The sequence below is a fragment of the Euleptes europaea genome, chromosome 12 (assembly GCF_029931775.1).
Source record: "Euleptes europaea isolate rEulEur1 chromosome 12, rEulEur1.hap1, whole genome shotgun sequence".
Taxonomy (NCBI): domain Eukaryota; kingdom Metazoa; phylum Chordata; class Lepidosauria; order Squamata; family Sphaerodactylidae; genus Euleptes; species Euleptes europaea.
Window position 1 is genome coordinate 34309508 of NC_079323.1, and position 21757 is coordinate 34331264.

A 21757-nucleotide genomic window follows, 5' to 3' on the forward strand; every position below is an offset into this window, starting at 1 on the left:
AGTCAAGCCAGTCACCTTGTCACAGCCAGCGTGAGCCCAAAATTTGACATAACTCAGGACTTCCTGTAAGACGGAGCACAGGCAGCCTGTGCATAACACCTTTTGGCCAAGTATCTCCTGATATTCAGGGAGGAATGGACTGACATTCATATCAAAACAGCCAGATGGCTTCATACTGTTTGTATAGAGTACCCACGGGTTCTTTATAAGGGTTCAAGCTATGGTGGGGGAACAGGGTTTCAATAAAGACATATCAGTATCAATGTGAAAGGAAAGGGAAAGTTACATACGCAAGTGTGGGACTTTGGAAATGAAGTTCTAGGGCTAACTGACCCCCCCCCAAAAAAAAATAGTCACCAGATTTGGTTGGCATATACCTGAGAGTGTTAAACAAGTAAAATATAGGGCTGTTTTCCATCTGGGACTTACCAAAAATCACTATTTACATTACTTATTGCAGATAGAGAGGATTCAGGGCTTGGCTTTAGGATATAGCTTGCATATATTGCCCCATGCTATATGCCCACTGCCTGACTAAAAACTTGCTAGCCTCTACCTATATCAGAACAAAGGGATTATTTTTGTTGCATTACAAAATATAACCAGTATTGTGGTTACTCAAAGGCACTGACATCATGTTGGGAAGCTTACATAGGGAAGATGTGGATCAAGCCACATGATGCTAGGGTTCCCATTTGCCCGCTAATGACAGGAGACCTCCAGGCAATTGCAGCCCTTGTCTGCTGATACTGAGCTGATCAGTGGGTAGAAACTGGGACCAAATGGGGTGTAATTATCCAGGGGGAGAACAATTAGAAAGAAAAAAAGGGCCTTGTCTACAAGAGGTTCTGGCCACAGAATCCCTGACAATTCCTAGAGCTACCCAGAAGTGACACAGGCAGCTCTAGCAATCACAAGAAATTATGATACCCTAAAGTCTATTATTGCAAACAGTCAAGATATAAAGGTGGTTGCCAGATGATACCAAAACCTGTTTGGAACATTAAAGATGCTAACAAATATTGGGGAAGATGTAATGAATGCCATACTTAGGAATATGCGGTAAGGGACCAAGGGTCTGATTCAGCATAAGGCAGGTTCATGTGTTCAACTGTTCTCACTGTAAAAAAAAAAATTGGGGGAAAGGCTGTAGCTCAGTGGTAGAACATCTGTTCGGCATGCAGAAGGTCCCAGGTTCAATCCCCGGCATCTCCAGTTAAAGTTAAATTGGTGGATTAGGACACTTGTTTGATGTTTCATGCCAAGATAATAGAAACATGCTATTGTATTTCTAGGTCCAATAGCTCCCCCCAGCAGCTTCTGCTTGGAAATCTATGGCCCAGTTGTGTGGTGCTGGCCTCTAGGTGAGGCCCACTTCCATGGTAGGGAACCCTCAAGGACTTGTGGGGTGGCACCTCACTTTTCCCTGTATCCCTCTCCCCACACAATTTCCTCTTTCCTTCCCCCTGGCCAACCCCATATTATCTCCCCTTTCCCTGCCTCATTCTTGCCTTTTCAGCCATTCACCAACCTACCTTTTAGCTGCCTTCCATTTTCAGCTATATTTATTATTTACTTCATTTATACTCCACCTTTCTCCACAGTGGGAACCAAAGCAGCTTACATTATTCTCCTTTCCTTTTATTTCTCCTCACAATAACCCTGTGAAGTAGGTTAGGCTGAAAGTATGTGTCTGGCCCCAAATCACTCAGTGAGCTTCCACAGCAAGATGAGGATTCAAACCTGGGTCTCCCAGATCCTACTCTGAAGCTCTAACTACTACAACACACTAGCTTTCATAAGGTGGCTGTTACTGAAGACTAGCAAGCAGCCGGGCCAACATGAGTCATGCAAGTCAAGTGGTATCAAGTCACCCAGCGGTTGCTGTTAGGCCTGACTCCGATGAGTCCTCTCTCAAAGACCAGAACAGCCCTGGCAAGGACCCTTCCCCCTTCCCCTTTTACTCAGAGAAACCATGCTTTGGAATGCTGTAGTTGCCTAGCAATGGCTAAGCCACTGAGGGAATCTGTTAAAGCTACAAGGTGTTCCTTTTTTCATGTTGGGGTTTTTTAAACCCCTTAATTAATTTTTTTTTTAAAGATTTCAGATTTTTTTGCAAACCTGGGGTGTTGTTTGGGGTTGTAGAAAGATCTGTCTTGCCTGTTAACAGCTCCAATCACTGGATTTAAATATTCTCAGATTTGGCTAACTTCACTATTGGTATATAGACGATATTGTGGCAATTGTACGTCATACCTACGTGACAGTTGGATATAAATCATCCTGGATTATTAATTCTTCAGGTTTACTTATCATCCATGTTGGTGGTAACCAAAGTTGCTAGCTGCTTGGTATTGTAAGTCACACTCCGTTAGATAAGCTTAATTAGTCCATTGCTCAACAGAGCACAGAACACAACAATTTTAAAAAGTTCATTTATTTTTGACATATTGATCTTTCTGAAAATGTTTCTGGTAGCAGAGGAAAAACACAAAAAGCATAAGAAAAAATCAGGTCTGGTCCTGCAAATTGTTCAATGCTGTAATCTGAACAAATATAGTCACATTTACTCAAGTGATACTATTATGCACTTACTCAGGGGGATTTTGTTGTCTTTATGTGTTGTTTTGCCTACAGTCCCCTGATGCCAACGATCATGTTCAGAGATTCTTCTCTTCTACCTGGATCTGAGGTTGTTTTCCTCTTTCATTTGTTGTTTATTTGCAAACCACCCAATCTAAGTCATAACTTGCCTAGGTAGGAGTGCATGAGTGGACATGAAAGCACAAACATAGCAAAAGAAAATCTCTCCAGTACAGATAAATATGGGCAACTGCTTGAAGTGCCAGAGGGGTAGCCATTAGTCTGTAGCAGCAACATAAAGCAGGACACCATTGGCTCCTTAAAGACTAACTACATTTATTCCATGAAAGTGAAGTGCTGCGGTACCCGTTTTATTTTACTGCTTGTGGTGGCTCACTCTTGCCACTAGATGGTAGGATAGATTTTGACAAGAGTTTTTGTTCGACTCATTCTTCTGTGACCTAATGTTTTGTAATATTAAAAAATCCCAAGGCATGACAACCGATATTAGCCACTGAATGTCAACAAATTAGTGGTGAAAAGAACCATCTGTGATTCCTAGGATACCACTATTATGAATTCAAGATCACCCTAGCTTCCTGCTGTTTGGATTATATGAGAATCCTTTATGTTACTCTTAGTGTGTATACATTCCTAGAAAAAAATATATAAGCAGCATAATACTTAAAGTATTTTGATTGCTAAAAGGTGATGTTTTGCTCCAGAGTAGAGTTGCCACTTAGTTTGAGGCAGGGCTCTTCTGCCTTCAGCAGGTTTATGATAGACAGCCAATGAATTTTTGTTACTACTAAGGCACAGAGGCTCTGTCATTAAAAAGAAAGGTACATTTATTTAAACCCCACTGTTCCTTGAAGAAGAGTACATGGTTCTCCATTTTATGCTCACCACTACCCTGCCAGGCTGAGAGACCATGACTGGTCCAAGGTCATCTAGTGAGCTTCAGCGCAATGTGAACCTGGATCTCCCCAAACTAAGTTCAGGCCACAAGCTTCAGTCCTGTTGAAAAACAGGAGAAATGGTGGGGGTTACCGCACTTGTATTCCCAGCAATGTATTAAGAGTTTGAAAACGTTATAAAAAATACTGTTAGCACTTTGTTTGGCCCCTTTAGCTGTGAAGACGTTTTCCAACCATTTATAAGCCGTGGTATCCAAAAACCCTTTTAAAGCGATGTTTTTTACAACATTTTCAAACTCTTAATACATCGTTGGGAATACAAAGTGCGCTAACCCCCATAAACTCTGTCTGCTTCAGCCCCCTTAGTCCTGTCAACTACTTCTCCTCCCCATGAGTACCTAGAGTCCTACTCCTTACAGCAGGTGAGGGAGGGGCACAGGAGAGGACTTAGGGGAGATGGATGGGACAAGTCATAGTTGCCTTGTTTCCTTGTAAAGTACAATAGCAGATTTATAGGGAAAAGGGAAATCTCCATGCTGCAATCTGGCAACCTTTGAGGAAGAGCATAAATAATGAAGATGGTGACAGCTACGAGGGTATGAGCTGTACAGAGTATCTAATCAGAAGAACATAAGAAAAGCCCTTCTGGCTCAGACCAGTGGTCCATCTAGTCCATCACTTTGTCTCATGCAGTGGCTAACCAGTTGACCAGGATGGCTAACAACAGGGGCCAAGGCATCCCCCTGATGTTGCCTCCTAGCAGTGGCTTTCAGAGGATTACTGCCTCTGAATGTGGAGGTTTCCTTTAGTCACCATGGCTAATAATCACAGATGGACCTATCCTCCATAAATCTGTTAAAGCCAATACAGATTTTTAAAGCCAATACAGATTTATACAAGGACATTTCAATATTGGCTGTTTTGTTTTCCGTTACTTATCTAATAAGTAATAAGTAAATAATAATTTCACTACATAGAATGTTCCATTATCACTGCTTCCATTCACTGATTGGACGTTTTCATCAAGCTATCTGCTACAACCCCATAATCTCTTTCAGTCTCAGTCTCAACCAGTTCAGATCCTGTCAGAAGATATTTAAAGTTAGGGTTACACTTTACACTAGCAAACTTCATTTGCCATGTTGTTGCCTACTCACCCAATTTGTGGAGATCCTCCTGGAGCTCTTCACAGTTGGCCATGGTTTTCACCATCCTAAATAATTTCGTATCATCTGCAGACTTGACCTTACACAGTTCACCCCCAGTTCCAGATCATTTACTAACAAATTAAATGGCACCAGTGCCTTAAAGGACTGAAGGGAAAGTTATGGCTTTGCATGTTCATCAAACGTTAAAGGTCACACCTGAGACCTGAAAGAGAATTTGAACTGCTAGTCTGACATAAATCAACAATTTTCCAGCATTAAAAAATGCGAACGTGGTATTACTGCTTATCTGAACATGGTATTACTGCTTAGCAACATCTTTGTGTCCCCCTAATCTGTGACACAGGATCCAAAATCATGGTCTCACATAAATGAGTAAATGGAAGACAGGGTTTAACCTACGCATATTGGAGCTAGGGCCTCTCTCAAAAACATGGTTCCCATTCCTTAACTACAGTACATGTTTCATCAGTGGGGTATACTTGCTAGCAGATGCTCCATTGATGGCTCTGTTGTAGCATCCAAGGAGCTTGTAGGAGATGAACCTGTCCTTGATTAAGGGAGAGAACAGGTGTGATGCATGCAGGAATGTAGAGTAAGAAAGAAGGAGGCTGGATGGATGATTCAAGTGCATGATAATTGGATGATAGCTGTACCCTAGGGGGGTGAAGTTGACTGCTTTGTTCTGAGAGGCTTTGTATGACAGAGACTTAGTGCTGAGCGTGTGTGTGTGTGTGTGGAGAGAAGGAGGAGAGAGATGCTGTAGAGTGCTGTGAGAGAAATCTGTGTTCTGTGTGGAAGTTATTAGCCTAAGTGGCAAGTCAGGAAAATTAAGCTTTGTGGAAGTTTATTAGCCTAAGTGGCAAGTGAGAAAACAAGCCTGTATGACTAGGTCTATTTTAAAAACTTTAAAGAAACAAGAACTGCACACCAATCTGAAACGATTACACCTATGTACCTATCTGAAACCATTAAACCTATTAACCATCCAGAAACCACTGCACTGTTATAAATAAACTCTATTTATGCTCAAAGAAAACCAACAGTTTGGCCATTTATGCATGGCTGTTTCCCTCCCAGTCACCCCGCATATGGGAAAATGCACAAAAACGCACAGGGAGAGCGAGGCGATCTCTGATGGTCGGAAAATGCATGCATAATCAAAGCAAAGCCCCGAAGTAGTAGTCGGCGGGGTGACCTCAAGGAAATAGCCATGCATGAATGGAATTTTATTTAGAGTAAGGATCCCCTTTTACCTCAAAGCCACTCCCCCCACTGACCATTCTGTCATTCTACTAAATATAACTAAGCCATCCTGTTCTTTGGGTTCAACTAACAATTCTAAGGCAAGAGCCTTTGGTGGGAACGCTAAGAAAGGCAAGGAAGCAGCATAACACTCGTCACTGCAGAACACTACAGAGAGGTGTTTTTACAGAGGTTACATATAAGGGGTCTCTCAGAAAAGAGTGAAAATATTACAACAGGCATGTGAAAAAAGAAATTTGTATTGGAAAAGACAGAGGGAAAAGCAGGTGGATACTAAGTTGGTGGTACAGGATCCCTTTTTATGCTCTCTGAGATTGGGTATGACTCGTAGGGTTGTCTGCTGGTCTGGAGAAAAATGCCCTGTGCCTGTAACAGAGACTTAATGGGTGGAATTGAGCGGCTGAAGCTTCTCATGGTATGGAAGGAACTTTACCAGGTGATGACCTGGTAAAAAGCTTTCCATTAAACCTCCATTAAAGAGACAGGATATTTTTATGTGGCAGATCCACTGTCCTGCAGGAGGGCCTCTTAGGTTGAATCTGTATCCACTAAAACAAATATTTTTTAAAATTAAAAACCTCCACAAGATTCTCCTCCAAAAAGAAGCAACCAGGCTGTGGAGGCTCTTGACTTATCTCCCTTCAAAGAAACTGGGAACATGTGATGCAACTCAACAGGCGAGCTATGTAGATGAAATGCCCTAAAGGAACTGACGTCAAAGAGAAATTTTTGCATAGCTGAGTTCAGTGTTCTTCTTTTCACCCACTCATTCCCTCCCGTCTAGCTGTGTTTTAAATTTCTTCAGCTGTGTGAATCCATTTTTCCTTTCCTCTCCCTCCTTTGCGCCTGGATCCGCTTAAGCTAGAAAAGCTTACCGCTAGTCTCTTCTTTTTCCATTTAAACTTTTCCCCGGCTGACACTTTCTCCCCACCTTGTATTGCTTTCATCATGTTTCCTTATGGTCTTGGCATTTTGTTTAAATCACTGATTAAGTGCCAAAAGTGGATAATCCCAGAAATGGATGTAGATTAGCTTTGTTCCTACTTTTGTCAAGTTTTGTAATTGCATATAAATGAGTTTTTGTCATACAGATTAAGAACTCTTTCCTGCTCACTGGCACTTTGTTCCTTTGCTGTAATGTACTCAGCTGACAATACCCTGAACTTGGCACAGTGCTGTTATTGTGCTCCATCTATCAACTGGTTGTAGTCTTTCATCTCTATTTTGCTTTTCTCAGGATCGCCCCTTGCTCTTTAAAAAGCATTGTCTGATGCTTACTATAAAAAGTAAGCATCCTTCCAATGAATACTTGGAGGTAAGTAATATTGAAATCCTTCGCTTGTGAAGCTGCTTCATAGTGGCTGCTTTATAGATTGACTGCTAGCGGCAGCTGTATAGAATCTCAGGAAGAGGACCTCTCCAGCTCTGTTGCCAAAGGTCCTTTTAACTGGATGTCCAGGACCAAACCTGGAAAATGGTGAATACAAATGTTCTGCCATTGTGTTATAGACTCTTCCTCAAATCTGAACTGCAAGGAACGTGGATTTGTAGCTCTGAGATACAGCTTTGAAATGAGAATACTGAGCCTAAACTACAGAACCATGGATCCAAGGCAATGGAAAACTGCGACCATGGGATGTGATGGATCATAACTTCTTTATAAGCAAGTAGCCGATATGGAGGAAATTGACCAGCTATCACCTCATCCATGAATATTTCTTCAATCAAATGTATGAATTCTCCCCAGCCTGGCTGCAGGAGACAAAGAGCAAAGTCATTGCAATCTTTCTTTGTTCATTGCAACAAATGCAAGAAGTGCAGTTAGCAGATAATATCAAGTAATAATCACATTGCTCAACCTGTTAAACAGTAATAGTTATTTGGCATGGAAGTTTTTCCCCTCACCCTTTCTCCAAGGAGCAAAGGGCACGGTTCTCACCTCCAATTTATCCTCGCAACAACCCTATGAGGTAGGTTGAGTTGGGAGAGAATGACTAGACCGGGGTAGGGCTGCCAGGTCGCCTGCTATGCCAGAAGACCTCCCACCATCAGCCACAGTTGCCTAATGCTGCTCAATAGAGCAGCAGGGGGAAAATGGGGAGGGAAATGGGCATCATTCCTGCACCACAGCAGCACTTCCAGTGCAATCCCAAAGGTGCAATGATTATGCTTCAGGTAGGGTTGTCAGGTCCCTCTTCTCAACCGGCAGGAGATTTTGGGGGCGGAGACTGAAGAGGGTGGGGTTTGGGGAGGGGAGGGGCTTGAATGCCATAGAGTTCGATTGCCAAAGCGGCCATTTTTCTCCAGGTTGATCTGATCTCTATCGGCTGGAGATCAGTTGAATTAGCAGGAGATCTCCTACTACTACCTGGCAGTTGGCAACCCTAGATTCAGGGTTCCCCTAAAAGTCTACGGTACACTCTAAAGCACTGCCCCAATGCAATGATATCACTTCGGAGTTGTGCCGGAAGCGGTGTTGCAGCACTGGAACAAATCCTATCTGCACATCCCCATCCCCCTAAACCTCCAGCCAGTTGCCAGTGCTGGGCTGGAAACTATAGAGCATGGGTGAACAGGGTTTTGAACCTGGGTCTCCCCAGTCTCAGTCCAACACTCTAACCCATGGGTGTCAAACATAAGGCCTGGGGGCCAGATACGCCCCCTTGAAAGCTCTTATCGGGCCCACGACCCAGCCGAGGTAGCCACCCCACCCCCACTCCCAAGTTGGGCTGGTGAGCTCCTGGTGGGCTTGCCCGCTGGGATGGCCACCCCCACCCCGCTCCCAAGGTGTCAATTACCAAAGACGGTTAAATAAAAGAAAATGCTGTAAGAGTGTTATTGTTTTAAGAAGGTTTGTATTTTAAGTAAAAAAAAATAAAGTAAAAAATAATATCATTAATTGGCTTTGTCTGTGTCTTCTATAAAGTTTGTATCACCGGCACCTGTCATTAAACTTTATGGTGCATGTGGCCCGGCCTGACCGAGTGACATTTATATCATATCCGGACCTCGTAACAAATGAGTGACACCCCTGCTCTAACCATTATACTATGCTGGCTTACATTAACCTACTTAATGACGGAAGCCCTGTTACATATGTTATCTGGAGCACATCTAAATATAGTAGAGTAAATAAAAAGAAAATTATTATCTTGATACAACTGGGGACTTCTGGTATGCAGTGCAATGCTAAGCACATATATTCAGAAGTAAGTCCCAGTGAATTCAATGGGACTTAATTCCTATTAAGTTTATTTAGTATTGCATCCTTACAATACAATCTGAAACAGAATTGCACCCATTCCCTTCAATGGATTTAGAAGAATATAACTTTACTTTAGATTACACTGAGAGTTGTCCAGTTGAGTATGGATTCTTTCTATTCATTGTTTAACATATGCCCAATGTGAAGGCATTTTTAGATTTGTCCAGTTATTTATAGATAAACACTTATGTCAAGAAGTCATGCGTTAAGAATTTTGTCTGCAAAGTGCTGTACTCTGGGCAAAGAACATATTGTTTGATATTATTTACTTAGGAGTTCTTTATTATTATGGAAGTTCATGTTCTGCTTTCCATTGTATGAATACCTAAAGCAACCCACAAAATAACAATAACAACAACAATAAAAACAGCAATAAAATCCAGAAATACAGTCCAGTTAAAACCTCAGGCCTTCAAAGACCTTCGGGAACAATTATGTCTTCAGATTTCCTCAGAAGGCCTGTAAGGATATAACCAACTCCTTTTGGAATAAAAAGTTCCAGAGTTGATGGGTGGCAGTTTAGACAGGCCCTTCTACAAGTCCCTGCCAACCAAATCAATAAAAAGTGGGTTCCTACAGCAAGCTTCTACTGAACAGTGTGAGGATCAAAGCAGGCTCTTATGGATGGAAGAGGTCCTTCAAGTACTTTCAACATGAGGTGCTAAATGCTTGAAACTATGCATCTAAGTCCCACTGAGTTTAATGATCCTAAGTAAGCGGACATATCCTAAATCACTTCCTTGTGGTGATCACTGGACCTAGGGTTGCCAACCTCCAGGTACTATCTGGAGATCTCCTGCTATTGCAATTGATGTCCAGCCAATAGAGATAGTTCACCTGGAGAAAATGGCCGCTTTGGCAATTGGACTCGATGGCATTGAAGTCCCTCCCCTCCCCAAACCTCCTCAGGCTCTGCCCCAAAAACCTCCTGCCAGTGGCAAAGAGGGACCTGGCAACCCTACACCCACACCACTATGTTTACCTCAGATCATCTGTCCAGGCAGCCAAAACTGAAACACCAGTCTAACTAGATTAGGCCCCACTGATTTTATTGGGCTTAGACAATCCTAGGCCACCTTCACACGAGACAGTCAAAAGCAATTAAGTCAAATCATGTTCTGAATCAAGGTAATCTAATGGTATAATGATATCCTGAGAGAGCAGGCAAGCTTCACCCACACAGTGCTTCCTGGCTTCAGGGAAGAGTTCAAAACAATCATCTTTCAAAAGGGCTAGCAAGTTGTGCATCTTTCTGCTTACTCAGGCAGGACAGAACAGAGATTCACACTTGTTTGCTTCGTGCCCACAGCATTGTCTGTAGGCGGCACTGAGCAAGAGGTGAGGGGAAGTCCCGGGAAAAGGCTCGTGCATGTGCCCCTGGCAGCTGGCATATTCTGCAAATGGAGGAGATGGATGGGGCTGCAGATGCCAGAGGGGTATGTAAAGTCCTGGGGTGTGTGTATGTGTGTGTGGTAGATGCAGATGCACCCAGATACTCCTGGTTGTTTTGTTCAGCATTCTTGAACGTCATGGAAATCTTTATGCCTTTGAGGCCAGCAGGACAACTTCATAGGAAATTGGTTGAAGATTTCAGTTACTGTCCTGTATTTTAATTATTCTCATAGAGCCTGCTGGATGAGGAGAAGGTGAGAAATCAGGTCAATCTGGCAAGGGCGGGGAGGGGGAGGTCTGGTCTCTGCCATCTGGTAATCAGTTGTAATTCTGAAAGAACTCCAGGTCCCACCTTGGGAATGGCCAAACACAGCTGGGGAGAATTGCAACAAGCGAATGGAGCACAAAGCTAGCAACAGAAGCACAAGCACTGGATCTACAACATGTGCTTCCTTTTTTTTTTTTTTTTAATAATTTTTATTGTTTTTATAATAAAACGTAAACACACAAAAAAAAGAAAAGAAAAGAAAAATAATAATACATATAAAAAGAAAAAAGAAATACATGTTCAGCGCACTACTTATCCATTAATACAGTATACAATTCACTAAATTCCATCGTGCCCTGAATCCAAATCCCACCCCCCCACCGCGGTGCCCTTCACCATTGGACTTCCGATGGAGTGTTATGACATTACAAAATAAAATATCTATAATTATATCATATTTAAAATCATATTGAACTATAATTCGTTAACTATACTTTTAAAATCCGTTTTTGTCACCTTATCCCAATATGTGGTAGCCTTTAACCATGTTGATTTAAATTCCTCCATATCTTTACAATGTAATACAACATGTGCTTCCTGTACTTTCTATATTGATGGTTTCATTTTTTAAACAAAGTTGTTGTTGTTGTTATTATTATTATTATCAGCTTTTGCCAGAACATAGTATACAACTACAATCTTAAAAAGGATTTTAAAAGGGTAGGTATCAAATCAAAAGTATCTCCATAGCTTAACATAAATACATTAAAATGCTAAAATAGTTGCAATAAATATATATATTATACTAAAATTTACCTAAAAGTTAGTTGCAACCAATATTAACATTACCATTAGCGGTCTCTCTCAAACGGACCTTAATAGCCACCGAGCAAAATTTAGCAACTTGGGAAAGACGAAAGGTGTCCCCTTCGCACAGCTTTTTTTTGTGAGACTTGGCAACCAAACATTTCAAAGCTGACACCCAGACAGAGAGCGAGGCCCCTGCTCATTTCTCCTTTATGTAATGATATGGTAAACCAGAGGTTCATGGGGGAAAGAGAGACCCGAACCGTTATTTCAAGAAAACAGTTTATTCTGGCAGCTGCGACCCAGAGGCCCTAATGGGTAGAAATCTCTGAGTCCCGATCAACCACCGAGGAAGGGATATTTATCCAAATTCAAGATATGACAGCCATCAACATTCAGGGCGTATCTGATTGTAATACAGACAGAGAGGCGGCAGTATAGGAACAGTTTCACCCAGTTCTTGTGATGGTTCACTGTAACCCTCCCTGACTCTTGCCCCAATTCTTGGCACACAGACACATAGAGATGCCCTGCCCAACAACAAGCTATTCCCTTGCCGTCCTAATACGTTTCAATACATTTAGAGAAAGGAAAAGAGATTATTACAAATTGCAAAACCAGTGGATCTTCCATAGTCAGGGGAAGTCTACCTTGCTGTCTCAGCAAAAAGGAGAATGGAAAGGGAAAGGACGTCAGTTTTCTTTAATAAAGGGCTCCTGGGTGCAGAGTTTTAGAAAAGCACCCCGTTCCCGAGGAATGCATTTGGGAAATGGGAACAGCAAGGTCCCAGCGGGCGTTGCAAACCTCTCCCCGGGTGCTGAGCAGCAGTCCGGGTTTTCCAGCCATTGGGCGGGCGGGCAGGCGGGGAAGGTCCCCGCGATGGCTCACGCGGCGTGGGAATTTCCACGGCGCCGAAAAAGTCCGCGCTGTCACTCTCCGGCCCGCCTTCCTCCCGCGTGGCGCAACAGCAGTGCCCTGGCGCCCCGTCTCGCGTTGAACCGCTGCAGAAACCAGCCAGGCAGCTCCGATCTGAAGCTCGGCAATAAAAAGAGCGGATGTGCGGAACACGTGTCTGAAACTTTCACTTTTAGCGACCAAGGGCAGAGGGGGAGGGATGGAGAGAAGGCTGTCCGGCTGCTTCTCCTGATATCGCTTTACAACCCAGAGGAAAGGTGGGGGTTGGGTTGAGTTGGGTTGAGTTGAGTTGGGGGCAAATACACGGATCGCAGAGTGGCTGAGGATCATGAACCAGTAGAGACGTTAACCAGTTGAGACAAGTTTGGGCTCAGCTCAAATCTATCCTCGTTCCTCAGATATGAAGGTACACTCTTGTTCTCCCTTATTGCTTTAAAATGCTAACTGGTGGTTGGTGCATATTCTTTGCACAGGATATCTTAAAAATGGTTGCCTCTTTGGTATTGTGTGTGTGTGTGTTACACGCGGATGGCAGGTAGAAATTCAGCAGCTGGAGCCTTTTCCAGCATTTGGGGGTAACTTCACCTGTTGAACTTCTGAATGTTCATCTGTATTAACAGAACAAGAGTTCTACGAGAGAGAGAGAGAGAGAGAGGTGCCAAATGTTTTGGAAGCTTTAATTGTTTTGTATGTGAGAAATCTGAAAAGTGGATGGAAAGGCTGTTGTCTCTGCTTAAAAACCTACTTTTAGAGAAATAGTGGAGGTCAAACAGGCCTTGTGCTTGGTTGCATAAGACCTGTTTGACCTCCGCTATTTCTCTAAAAGTAGGTTTTTAAGCAGAGACAACAGCCTTTCCATCCACTTTTCCATCCAACCTACTTTTAGAGAAATAGCGGAGGTCAAACAGGCCTTATGCTTGGTTGCTTGGACAGAGGCATGCAGTAGCCCTCCTGGAGTTATTCTTCCTCATTCCATCAATGATACGAATTGATCAGGACTGGCTTAAGCTACATTGATTTGAAAGATCCTTTAAGCATGACTATAAATGGATCAGGGAGGGTTACTAACTAGTAACAGAAAATGGATGGTTGAGAAGAAAACTACAATGAACTATGGATGAAAAAAGGAGGGCGTGAACACCAAATATTTTAATATGGTAGTTGCCTTTGAAAAACAATACTTCTGGTTTTAGAACAGTGGCTTAAAAAGCTTTTCTACGTTTAGGGAACCTTTTCTGCAACAACTTGCCTCTCATGCAACTCCGATGTGCTTCAGTGGATTCTGGGAATTGTTCTTTTGGGCCTTGCTCTTATTCCATGTGAACAGAGAATGCTCTCATAATATTTGAGGGCTGGTAATATACAGTTGTCCTCTCTGAGAAACACACATGTGAAGCTGCCTTATACAGAATCAGACCATTTGTCCAATAAGGTCACTATTGTCTACTCATACTGGCAGTGGCTGTCCAAAGCCTCAGGCAGAGGTCTTTCACATCATCTACTTCCTGATTTTTCCCCCCACTGGAGATGCCTTGGATTGAACCTGGGACCTTCTGCCTGCCAAGCTGATGCTGTACCACTGAGCCACGGCCCCTCCCCAAAGGACTTAAATCTCCAGGGGAGAGACAAAAAGTGGCAGCCAAGGAAAATGAATTTTTAAAAAGATTTTTGGTGTGAGCATGTCTCAAAGTACATGTGTATACACAGTGGCTATGGGAGGAGGGGTTTAGCCCCAGCTGCTTATAGCTCATCATGCCCATGCTATTTGAACCGGCAGATGCTGTAGCTGGTGCATACAAGATTACCAACTTTTAGATGGAGCCTAATGTTCTCCCAGAATTACAACCCATCTCTCTGGCCCTAGCCTCCGCCTCTAATTTCAACACCAGATGTGTCGGTGAAAATTATAACCAAAGCAACAATGTTCCTTATTGTTTGTTTTTAATATCAGCTGTCATAGAGAGTTCAAGGTGTTTCTGTGTGTGAGATATATGGTTATATGAGCCTTGGCTGCTTGCATGACAGTTATCTGCTTTGTACGTAGGTTATATCCTGCTTGAAAGATTAGCAACATTTATTCCAACGTGAGTTTTTGAGTCACAGCTCTCTTCTTCAGAGAATCTGGGGAAGTGAACTCTGACTCATGAAAGTCCATATTGGAATAAATGCGTTCATCTTTAAGGTGTCATTGGATTTCTGTTTTGTTTTGCTACAATAGATGGCTGCCCCTCTGAAAATATATCCTGTTTTGCCTGTGTGGCACAATTGTGATCTAGATTGTGTTGTGTGACCAGAAGTGTAGGGTCTTGATATTACATATAGATGGTATTGGTCGCGGATGGGAGATTTGCAGACTGAGCGCTTTAGGTGAATATACAGCTTTTCTGCCGACACATTTAGCAGTTCAAGAAGGTACTGTTAACCACTTGGCCAGCCCTATAAATGACTCACTAGATAATATACGGGAAGTTCTGTGTCAGCTGCTCTAGACTGGGAAAACAGCACAGGAGGCTTAAAAACCCTCTTCCCTCACACTACAGTCCCAATTCAAATTTGGCCCCTGTGTACCTTGTAAGAGATTTTTAAAAGGACACTGGAAGCTTCTGACACAAAAGTTCCAGCGTAGCATGTGGTTAGGCCCTGACATTACTAGATCCTGACCTCTGAATCTTGGGGTTGGGACTGCTGGAGATGGGGCAATCTTCCAACAATTGCCTTTTTTTTGCGGGGGGGGGGTCTTCTTACTGAGGAAATATATATTATTTATAATTATGTATTATTATAATTATTTAAAAGCTAAGTAACTAAACAAATGAGAGCCAGTGTAGTGTGATGGTTAGAGTGTAAGAAGACCCAGGTTCAAATGCCCACTTTGCCAAGGAAGATTAGGAAGAACTTTCTGACAGAGCAGCTCCTCAGTGGAACAGGCTTCCTCGAGAGGTGATGGATTTAAGCAGTGGCTAGATGGCCATCTGTCAGCAATGCTGATTCTGTGAACATAGGCAGATCATGAGAGGGAGGGCAGGAAGGGTTGCGTCAGTGTTTGGCTCTCGTAGCCCTCTCTTACATGCTCAGGGAAATGCCAATTGCCACTTTGGGGATAGGAAGCAATTTTCTTCCAGGCCAGATTGGCCAAGGATCCTGGAGGATTATTTTTTGGCCTTCTGGGCATGGTGTAGGGGTCACTGGGGTTGTGGGGGGGGAGGTAATTGTGAATTTCCTGCATTGTGCAGGGGTTGGATTAGATGACCGTGGTGGTCCCTTCCAACTCTATGATTCTATGATTGCTGGGTGATCTTGAGCAAGTCACACACTCTCAGCCCAACCTACTTCACACGGTTGCTGTAAGGAGAATCTTCTATTGGTGCTCAGAGCTCCCTGAACATGATAAATATATGATGGGATAAAACAGTAATAAATACTCACCAGGTCCCATGACTCCTGCTTTAAAATCAGCCAGCTTTATACTTGCTATGCAGCTTATTTACTAAAGATACTGGATTGAGGTTGGATGATCAAACAGATAAATGTATTTCAGATATCTTGCAGGCTATAAGAAGCATGAGTGTTGATCAGCTGCTAATCAGTCATTCACTTGATTCTGCCACTTTTCTGTTTTCCACAAAGAAGCCTCTTGTTGGTATGAATCTAGTTAGACTGGTGTTACAGTTCTGGCTGCCTGGACAGAAGATCTGAGCTAAACATCGTGGTGTGGGTGTAGGGTGGCCAGGTCCCTCTTCGCCACTGGCGGGAGGTTTTTTGAGCAGAGCCTAAGGAGGGCGGGGTTTGGGGAGTGGAGGGACTTCAATGCCATAGAGCCCAATTGCCAAAGCGGCCATCTTTTCCAGGTGAACTGATCTCTATCAGGTGAAGATCAGTTGTAAGAGCAGGAGATCTCCAGCTAGTACTCGGAGGTTAGCAACCCTATGTGGGTGTTTGGTAGACAGTATGCTTGGGAGAGCTAGTGATGTTTTCAGGCTAGATTTGTTTTTAAACCTTTACTGCCTTTTCACCACTGGTGTACACAGTAGTGGATTTAGTACAGGTTCACCATTTACAGATTCCTATATTAGCATTTGTTTCAAGGCCTTCCGGGTCACCTTGTCTGCAGCTGTTCCTATGTTCTTATTCATTCATTGATCACCTGTCTTTCTCCCCAAATGGGGACCCATGCTGCTCAGGACAGAAGTACAATATAATGCAGAACAGACTCCACTCCCATTCAGGAAATCTTATCAGTTCTAGGCTAAGAAACGAAGGCCAAGAGCTCTTTGGTTCTTACCCTCAGCCACATCCAGGCCTTACGTACTTGCACAGGACAGAGACTAACACTCAGCCTGGCTATTACAAGCCAGCAGCCATCTTCCCACAGTTCCCCTGCCCTCATGGAAAGGCCTGCCATGTCCTCAAGAAATGCCATCTATGTGGTTGCAAATATGCCTTGCAAAATCAAGGCTGGTAAAAAAAGTCTTGCCTATTAAAATCTTAAAAGATTTTTAAGGAGGGTGCTGCCTGGTGCTTCTGGCACTTGGCATCAGTCTTAGGTATTGATTGGTTCATAAAAAGAAAATAATCCTTGGGCTTATAACTAGGGTTGCCGAACTCCAGGTACTAGTTGGAGATCTCCTGCTATTACAACTGATCTCCAGCTGATAGAGATCAGTTCACCTGGAGAAAAATGGCCACTTTGGCAATTGGACTCTATGGCATTGAAGTCCCTACCCTCCCGAAACCCTGCCCTCCTCAGGCTCCGCCCCCAAAACCTGCTGCTGGTGGCAAAGAGGGACCTGGCAACCCCACTTGTAACTAGCAAATATTGTGGCCCTTAAAAAAATCCAGAATGATTTTTTTATCATTCACCTTAATTGTGACTGGGCCCTGAGGCCATTCTCTAGCAATAAATACATGGCAGCTGCCTTTGTATAAATTGGCCCCAAAATTTCTAGAGCAATGTTTTTTTTGTGCTAGTTTGACAAAGGAACATTGACATCAGTGGCAATTGCATTGGTACAGCAAATATTTGTGTGGATAATGCAATGTTTGTTAATCGTATCTAGCTACTCTGGGAATATTCTTGTGACCTACTTCCCGTATAGTGTTGATAAAAGAGCCTTATCGTTGAGTTTATTTAGCTCTTGTTCTGTTCCTGCATTGCAGTCATGTGGGCTAATTCTGCATCGAAGAGAGGAAATGGAATTCTTGATCATCAGAGGAGCAAACTACAAAAAAAACCTTCTGTCCTTCCACTGGATGGGATTCAGAAGTCCCTTCTACTGGTAGAGGAATCTGCCATTCATGGAGGGACCCTTCTGTGAAGAGAAGATTCCTCAGTCAATGGAAAGGCACCAAACCACTGTGGTTGATGGGAGATCTGTGCACACTTGCTTGGTAATTAAGTCCCACTTTATTCAATGGAATTATTTTCCAAGTAAACATTCCTAAGATTTTGCTTTTCAGGCTCCTCTATATTGTCAATATTTTGGAGCTCTGATTTCTGGAAGCAACACGATATGTGCACTGGACCCCTCTCAATTCACATTGCAAGCAAGAGTGATTTCAGGCTCAACATGACTGGCGCAATCTGGACCAATTTAAGGAGATAAATGTTGACTCGAGCTTTTCTACAACACGTAGCCCTGCTTTTCTGTGGAACTGCTCTCATTCCTCTGGTTGAGGACTCAGGTACTAATATGATCATGAGAACTCCTGTTTCAGGTATGTTTGCAAACAGGAAAGGTGATGACTTTTTGTCCGGCAACCAAACTTGCGCAGAAGAACCTCTTGGCAACTTTGGCGATAACTTGCACAGGATATTTTAAATTCACTTTTGCAGTCCTGTGGGCATTTATGGATCATTGTACACAATGCAAGTTATTTCCCCAGAATAATATTAGTTTTCTCTGGGCAGAATATTTCCACTCTGAAAATCTTGTAAATTGCTGACAAAACCCCAAACACCTATTTTAAAAAAATGAAATATTAAAGTAATGCTGAAATACATAAACAAAACCAAAGGTTATTGAAAACAAATTACACTGCTTTTCTGGGCAGATTATTTTTTTCCTCTTTACTATTCTATGTAAATAAAATTCTTTTGGCTATTCTTCACTACTTTACTTCTTGGCTATTGCATTTCCATGGGACTTATCTGTGTACAAGATGACACCCCTTTTTTGTTATGACTGATTTGGTCTTTTAAAAAATATTTATTTTTAACATTTTATATTCTGCCCCTCACCAAAAAGCTTATTCCCCAGGGTGGCTAACACCCTGATTAAAATAATTACAATCATAAAAGGTAAAGGTCCCCTGTGCGAGCACAGGGTCATTCCTGACCCATGGGGTGACGTCACATCCCGACATTTACTAGGCAGACTTTGTTTACGGGGTGGTTTGCTAGTGCCTTCCCCAGTCATCTTCCCTTTACCCCAGCAAGCTGGGTACTCATTTTACCGACCTGGGAAGGATGAAAGGCTGAGTCAACCTTGAGCCAGCTACCTGAAACCGACTTCCGTTGGGATCGAACTCAGGTCGTGAGCAGAGCTTTTGACTGCAGTACTGCAGCTTAACACTCTGCGCCACGGGGCTCCTAATTACAATCATGCTACTAGGAAAATAATTCAATTAAGACACTAAGCAGAGAAGAATACAAATTAAACCCATAAGGCAACATCGGATCTTCCCAATCCATCTAAGCAAGTCTCAGTGCTAGATGACAGAAATACTTCCTGGATGGAGACTGATTTCCCACAGACTGGTTAGGCATTCAGTAATAGTCCTTTTAGGTCTGATAGTTCACTGATAGGTCATGTAGATAGGAACTGCTCTAACTGTTAGAAAATTCCTCCTAATGTCTAGACGGAAACTCTTTCGATTTAATTTCAACCCATTTGTTCTGGTCCGACCTTCTAGGGCAACTCAGCACCATCCTCTATATGACAGCCCCTCAAGTACTTGATGGTTATCATATCCCCTCTGAGTCTTCTCCTCTTCAGGCTAAACATACCCAGCTCCTTCAACCTTTCCTCATAGGACTTGGTCTCCAGACCCCTCACCATCTTTGTTGCCCTCCTCTGGACACGTTCCAGCTTATTCAACTCTCCTTGGTCCATAGTACCTTCCTTTAGGAGTGAATGCTCCACTTTCCTGCTTCAAGGCAGGGGGCAACCACCCCATATCTCAGGGAGAAAGTTACTGTCTCCCAGATCCAGTCTCCCAACCCCTTCCCAGCAGATTTAAAATTCCAAAGGGGCAAGAGTCATACAAGCAGGTGGTAGGCCTCAAACTCCCAAGAATCTTGTCCACATCCTCGGACTGGAGAAGATAAAAGGTATCCCACACAACTACGCAAATTGGTATCCTAGGACCATCTGACCTGTCACTGCTAATGTAGGCTCTAAGTTGGAACAGATGCAAGAGATTTTATTACAAAGTACCGTACTTAGCAAAATGATTACAGCGAGCTGCAATACAGTCCTCGTCCTTCTTCTTCCCCAGAGTAAAACACCAGATTAAGAGTGTGACCTGCACAATGTGTGGGCCTGTTATTACCTGAGACAGGCTCCTGGCTGTCATGGAGACCACCTGCCACTGTTGGCAGGTCTTGGAACAAATCAGCAACACTTGAAGGAAGTTGACAGAAACTGCCTAGCAACTGCTGGATGGAAGGCTCCCCTTTCCCAGGCTCTGCTTTGACACCACTCCACCTTTTAGTTGAAAAATAGCGACTTGCCCAACCTCAGCCACTGAACTTCATAGTTCACAGCTAAGATGGGAATACGGATCTTCCTAGTACTCTATAACTATTACACCAAATTGATTCAATGTATGGTTTTAAATAATCCTTGGTTGGCAAAGTGGTATAAAGAACAAGATCAATGATTGTATATTTAAAATCTCTGACCAGGTGTTCAGGTGATTATAACTGTAGCCCCGCCCCATCAAGAATATGACTTATGGCCCCTCTTCAGTCCTATAAGTATTTAGAATGGATATAGAATAGTAGTACTCAGTTTGCAGCCTGAGAGGGTTACTTTCATAAATTTATTACCATCAATCAAAACAGCCACATTTACTTCCATCGCTGGCCATTGAGGTACACTTCAGGGAAGCTTGTAGCTTACTCATTCCTCCAAAGGTGGCCATTTCAAGGTGGGAACCATCTATTCACCCCAAGCTCCACTGGACAAGGCCTTGCTAACTTTCCTAAAATATATGGCAGGTGTCACATTGGGGAGCAGTGCTTAAAAGAACCACAGAGAGAGAATCACTGATGTAGAACCTTGTCCCCTAGCTGATGAAAGTGTTGTATATCATTAATTATAGCAGTACACACCAGTGTGGTGGATTGGTTAGGCTAGGATCTGGGAGATTTGGGTTGAAATCCCCACTCTGCCATAAAGCTTGCTGGTTGATAGGGTTGCCAGCCTCCAGGTACTAGCTGGAGATCTCCTACTATTACAACTGATCTCCAGCCGATAGAGATCAGTTCACCTGGAGAAAATGGCCGCGTTAGCAATTGGACTCTATGGCATTGAAGCCCCCCCCCTCCCCAAACCCCGCCCTCCTCAGGCTCTGCCCCAAAAACCTCCTGCTGGTGGCGAAGAGGAACCTGGCAACCCTACTGGTTGACCTTGGGCCACTCACTCTGTCTCAGTTAACCTACCTCACAGGCTGTGAGGATAAAATAAGGAGGAGAGAACCATGTAGCTGTGCCCCTCTGAGGAAGTGTAGGATAAAAATGTTTGGGATAGACTTACAACCACGCAACAGTGATCAGTACCATTAGGCCATCTTACAGGTGGGAGGGGGGCAGGGGGAAGAGGTGCTGGACCGAGATACTGTCTAAAGGCCACTGAGTGAATACGTGTCTGAGCTAAGATTTAAACTGGAGCCTTTCCACTTAAACTCCTAACCGCTATGCTATGCCTTCCATTCCTCTGCACGATTCAATAAATAGTTCCTACAAGCTGGGGATATACATTTAGAAAGTATGTCATAAAAAACTTAAACTCGGTTAATCTTGGAAGGATTAACCAATCTGAATGAAACTTCCTCCAGCTGTTGGACTTGAACCGAGAATACACTAATTTTGGCCACTGTTCTGCTAGTGATGCAATGTCTGCTTTCGGTTACTTTTTCTCTACGTGACTGTTCTTCTCGTGTGGTGAGGAGTAGA